The sequence below is a fragment of the Microcebus murinus genome, chromosome 13 (genome assembly GCF_040939455.1).
Source record: "Microcebus murinus isolate Inina chromosome 13, M.murinus_Inina_mat1.0, whole genome shotgun sequence".
Lineage (NCBI taxonomy): Eukaryota > Metazoa > Chordata > Mammalia > Primates > Cheirogaleidae > Microcebus > Microcebus murinus.
In genome coordinates, this window is record NC_134116.1 from 82,828,793 (window position 1) to 82,834,869 (window position 6,077).

At 46.4% G+C, this 6,077-nt stretch overlaps 1 long non-coding RNA gene across 1 annotated transcript; it reads left to right on the forward strand.

The window, feature by feature from the left end:
* Positions 1–322: 322 nt before the first annotated feature.
* LOC105860672 (uncharacterized) lies at positions 323–4,796 on the forward strand. The gene is made up of 2 exons (XR_012922515.1): positions 323–417; positions 4,639–4,796. It is a non-coding gene; the product is annotated as an uncharacterized LOC105860672 (long non-coding RNA).
* The last annotated feature ends 1,281 nt before the right edge of the window (positions 4,797–6,077 follow it).

Here is a 6,077-nt window from a genome sequence, read left to right on the forward strand (position 1 = left end):
CCAGGGCGCCAGGCCCGGAGCCAAGAGGCCCACAGCCCCGCACTGGCCGGGGGCCGCGCGCCCGCTGGGCGGTGCGGGACGTGCGGTGTCCGCGGGTGGAACCGCTGACGGCGGCTCCCGGGCGGCGCGGGGTCGGCCTGTGTCCCGGCCCTCCGGAGGCCGCGGCAGGAGCAGGGCTGGCTCTGCGGCCGAGACCGCGGGCCTGTGTGAGGCCGCCGCATCCTCCGGGTGACAGGGTGACTCCGTCATGAAAGAGCAGAACAACGACACGCACCCCACAGCAACTGCGGGAAGTGGCTCTGCGTGTTTCCACGGCGAAGACTAGCTTGCATTTCTATTGTTTTACTTAGAACCCGGTAGGGATTATTTATTGATAGTGTACGGTGTGCCTATGATTCCGTCAGCAAACTGGAGCATGTGAGTAGATTCCGTCAGTGTCACTAGTCCTTTCGTTTGTTTCTGATTTAAGGCTAATGTTAAAGTCTATTTGAAATGACTAACGTAACTTCAGTAAAATTTCAATAAGAGGAGGTGAATGTTCATTTTTAGGAGGAACTGATATCTCTGGCTAAATATTTGTACCCTTGTGATGGTTTCCAAGTCAGTTATTTTATTCGATTTCAATTTCAGTAATATGAAAATCGATTTAAAATTTCCCTTTAGTCCTTGCAATAATAAAGGAGATTAGGCGCGGTGGTGGTATACCAATATTTAGAATTCTTAAATGTACTAATGTTTTCAGTTGATGCCCATACTTAAACAATTTATGTCATAGCAATTCTGTCATTTTAAAATATCATTCTTTACCCTGGAAAGAAACAATGCACTTATCTTAACCTTAATTAGCAGGGTGGATAGCCAATAAAACACTCTTTGAAGATTACATTTTCATGAAGTAGACAAAGAATACAAAAATAAAGTCCCTTAATTTTTCCTCCACCTTTACAAATCTTACTAGAGGAGTGTTCAGAAATTAAAATTTGTGTTTGTTAAGACTTCATGACCAGACATGGTGGCTCTCGCCTGTAATCCTAGCACTCTGGGAGGCTGAGGCAGAAGGATTGCTCGAAGTCAGGAGTTCGAGAGGAGTCAGAGCAAGAACGTGACCACGACTCTACTAAAATTAGTAAGAAGTTAGCTGGACAACTAAAAAAATATATAACTAATTAACGGGGCATGGTGGCCCTTGCCTGTAGACCCAGCTATTCGGAGGCTGAGGCAGGAGGATCACTTGATCCCAGGAGTTTGAGATTGCCGTGAGCTAGGCTGATGCCACGGCACTCTAGCCCGGCAACACACTGAGACTTTGCCACACACAAAAAAAAAAAAGCAGAAAAAAAGCCTTGATGCTGTTGTGGGTTTTAAGAAGTCATATAGGTGATGTAAAATGTATGGAAACCATGGCAGTTGGCATTTCTTCAATTCTCACTAAGCTATCTGACGTAACTTGCAGAACGTGGTTGGATATTATACTCAAAATAATAATAATCACACTTCAGATGTCCTTTATCAAACTTTATTCGGGCAGTACTTTTTTTAAAAAATTATAATTTTCTCACTGTATTTTACTAAAGCTGTTGATTATAAAAAACAACAACAAAAATGCCCTTTTTTGGTGTTATTATTTAATTTTATTTTCTGTATTTTAGCTTAGAAAATGGCCTTCTGTAAATAGATCATTAACAGGGACACTTAACTAATTGGGCTACTTAAACTGCTATGGAGGGGGAAAATGTGATGTGTTTTCCCAAATTGCTGGTTAAGATGTGCTATGGCCAACAAACATATGAAAAAATGCTCAACATCTCTAATCATCAGGGAAATGCAAATCAAAACCACAATGAGACATCACTTAACTCCAGTGAGAATGGCCTTTATCAAAAAGTCTTCAAACAATAAATGCTGGCATGGATGCGGAGAGAGAGGAACACTCCTGCACTGCTGGTGGGACTGCAAACTAGTTCAACCTCTGTGGAAAGCAATATGGAGATACCTTAAAGTGATACAAGTGAATCTACCATTTGATCCAGCAATCCCATTGCTGGGCATCTACCCAAAAGATCCAATGACACTCTACAAAAAAGACACCTGCACTCGAGTGTTTATAGCAGCACAATTCATAATTGCAAGGCTGTGGAAACAGCCCAAGTGCCCATCAATCCAAGAATGGATTAATAAAATGTGGTATATGTATACCATGGAGTAATATTCAGCTCTAAGAAACAATGGTGATATAGCACATCTTATATTTTCCTGGTTAGAGCTGGAACCCATACTATTAAGTGAAGTATCCCAAGAATGGAAAAACAAGCACCACAAATACTCACCAGAAAATTGATATTAACTGAACAGCACCTAAGTGGTCACATAGGTACTACAGTAATAGGGTATTGGGCAGGTGGGAGGGAGGAGGGGGGCGGGCATATACATACATAATTAATGAGATGTGCACCATCTGGGGGATGGTCATGCTGGAGACTCAGACTTGTGGGGAGAGGGGGGGAATTGGGCATTTATGGAAACCTTAAAATCTGTACCCCCATAATATGCTGAAATAAAAATAAAATAAAAAGTACATGCTGTATGATTCCATATAGTGACAAATCTAGAAAATGCAAACTAATCTATCGGACGGGATGCAGATCAATGGTTGCTTGGGGATGGGGCGGGCAGGGAGAGTCAGGAGCCTGGGATTACCAAGAGGTGTGAGGAAACTTTTGGGGTAACGAATACAATCACCATCTCGATTGTGGATGTGGATTCATGGATGTACACACACTGCACAGCTCATCCGATCGCACACTAAATGTGGGACTCTTGGTATGTTCACTTCATTGTGCTTCAATTATGCCATAATGAAGAGTTATTAATAAAATATTATTTTCAAAAATATTAATATAACACAACTGAGAAAGAATACACTTTTTAAATTGGTAACTGACAAGTATCTCTAAGAGGAAGAAGCCCGTTTTCTTCCCTCCAGGTCCAGAGTGAAACCTCCCTCCTGGGTAACAGCAGCAGCGAGGATCCGTCACCTGAGCTTCTGGATTCAGAGTGAAGACTGTGAGCAAAGGCTGAATTTTCCTACAGACTCTTGACCTAAATCCCCTTATTTGGGCTCAATCATCCTCCCTTCCAGGACAGAAGAGTAGTTCCCAATGTTGGTCACGGAGGTCCTGCACACGGCACCTTTCCTGCATGTCCCTGTCCCTGTTCTCAGCGTCCCTCAAGGCAGGCGCAGGCGTGGGGAGGCCGAGGCTCAGGGAGCCAGAGGCGCCTGCGGCTGCCGCAGCCACACTGCAGGAAGTGGGGTGGGCCCTCGTCTCTGGCAGGCGCTGCCTGGGCTCTGTCCAGCCTGGGAAGTTCTTCCACCCCCGCTCACCTGGATGGCCACTGCTCCCTTCCCACCTGTCTGCAGATGAGGAAACTGAGGCTGTGTGGAAGGTCCTGAGTGGTCTTGCTCCAGGAACAGGGTGGTTGCAGGTCTGTTCCCACAACGGGACCACAGTGGTCCTGCAGCCTCTAGGGTGGCCCCGTTGGAAGGCGCTTGCTCATTGAGAGAAATCCCAGGGCAGACCAGTCCCAGTGCCAGCCATCGGGGTGGCTGCAGGAGAGGCAGGGTCATGCAGGGTTAATGTCACAGACTGACACCAGGCCACCTGGGCTCACACCTAGGCCCCTCCAGTCCCAAGCTCCTTGGGAAGGCAGGCCCTTCCCACACCCTGTCATCCCTCCAGTGGGATAAGGGGAGGCTGGCTCACGAGGTTCCCAAGGAGAGGACCAGGCCCTGAATGGAGCACAGGACAGCGAGGGACAGGGCCGGGACCAAGGCCACGCGCCTCCTCCTGTCCTGAGCTTGGCTGCAGCTGTCCCTGCACCCCTGCCCCGCCTGGCTTGGGGAGGCCAGGAGCCACATCTGGAGTGCGATGTCCCTGCTCCTGGGTGGTTTGCGGGTGGTCTTGGGGCCTGGATGTTGGGGGCCCGGGGAAGGCTGTGCACCCCTGCATGGCCTGGGGCCAACCTTCCCCAGGTCTCCAGCCACGTCCTGGTGGGCATCGCTGGGCAGTGCAGGCTGGCTTTGGGCCAGCAGTGGGCAGAGAGTGGGGCGTGCAGGAGGGAGTACAGACCCAGTCGTTCTCCTGGTTCTCCTGCTAGGATGTGTGACAGGCACATGCCCCTGCCTGGCGCAAGGCCATGTCCCACTCTCGTCCACTCACCACTCTTTAGGGAGCAGGAACCACAGTGCGGCGTGGGGCACAGCCCTGGCAAGGTGCAGCGACCCATATTGATGAATTTTTTTGTTTAATTTCTGCCTCATTTATTTCCAAATATGGTGGTTCAGTTCATAATATCCTAGTTTTTCAAAATCATTTTGATTTTCTATTTTTTCTTTTCTTACTGACTTTACATAATTTTTTTTTTTTTCTGAGACAGAGTCACACTGTGTTGCCCAGGCTAGAGTGCCGTGGTATCAGCCTAGCTCACAGCAACCTCACACTCCTGGGCTTGAGCAATATTAATGCCTCAGCCTCCCGAGTAGCTGGGACTACAGGCATGCACCATCATATCCAGTAAAATTTTTTTATGTATATATAATTTTTAGTTTTGCCCAGCTAATTTCTTTGTATTTTTTTTTAGGAGAGATGGGGTCTCGCTCTTGCTCAGGCTGCTTTCAAACTCCTGAACTCAAACAATCCTCCCACCTTGGCCTCCCAGAGTGCAAGATTACATGCTTTAGCCACCATTCCCTGCCCGTGTGATCTTTTCAAAGATAAAATGTGAGCATTCAAAAAGAATTTATGTGTTCATCAGAAAATTTAACATTATACTCCATGACTTTTCATTCTTTTCTCTAAAAGGGGTAGAGGTCGTACGTTAGTGAAAAAAAGAAACTGGAGCCTAGAAATCAGTAATCTGAACTTGTTTCCCTCATGCTTTTGGTAGCTGACCCTGATTATTCAGTACATGCTCTTCTGCATGTGAAAATGCTTAGATAAACGTTGACATGATGCAGACCTGAACCTTTTCAAGGTAATTCCCAAACTGAATTACAGATTCTTTTACAAAGCACATTGTACATTGGGTATTGGAAGAGACACTGTCCTGGGAACGCCGTTAGGTTGGGTTTGTATGAACTCAGATCCCGGAAGAGCAGCACAGGCAGTGACAACAGCACTGTAAGGGCGCAGTGTGGTAAGAATAGTGCAGCGTGATACAGTGATAACAACACCCTGTACTCTAATAATACATTACAAAAACTACTGTGCTCTTGCTTTAATGCCACCAAGCAGAACATAAAAACGAAGTCATACAAAAAATTTAGATAGGAGATGGGAGAAACTTCAAAAAAATTAATTCCTCCACGATCCTGCTTAGTAGCGACGGCTGCTTTCACTGGAGCTCTTTCACGTGTTCCCTTATTCCGTGTGACCCATCCACCTGTGATTGACGGGAGGGCAGGCGTGAGTCCGCAGTGGAGGCTGACGGCTATGTAACTGTGCAAGTGAGTGTTGAGGGGCTATTCTATATTTTGTAAATGAGGAATTTTCTAGAAATGTCCACTGACAGTACATATTCTCAATTAAGTATCACTTATAGGTCACATGGTTTCCGTCTGGAAACTTTACCTTTAGAAAATTACTTAAGTCATGAGGCTTGAGAAAAGGGAATAAAGAAAATATATAATATATGGGGCTTGTGGCCTCTGACCATCAATATAGGGTTTTTTCTTTCTTTGAGGACAAAGTTATCATTACTGTTTCCTGCATTACTCCTTTAGAACACGCAAAGAAAATTAAGAGAAAACTTCTATTTGCAAACCAAAGGTACAGTAAGGACTTATATTTTACTATGTACTTAACATTACTGGTGTTCTTCATTTACTCCTGAAGACTTTCTGTTAGTGTTGGACCGAGGCCAACCTTCCCCACGGTTCACACGCCGTCCTGGTGGGCATCTCCGGGCAGTGCAGGCTGGCTTGAGGCCAGCAGTGGCAGGGGGTGGGGACGGCAAGAGGGTCTAGACAGGTTGGCATTTCCCTGAAAGGAAACGGGACAGGCTCATCCGTCTGCCTGGCT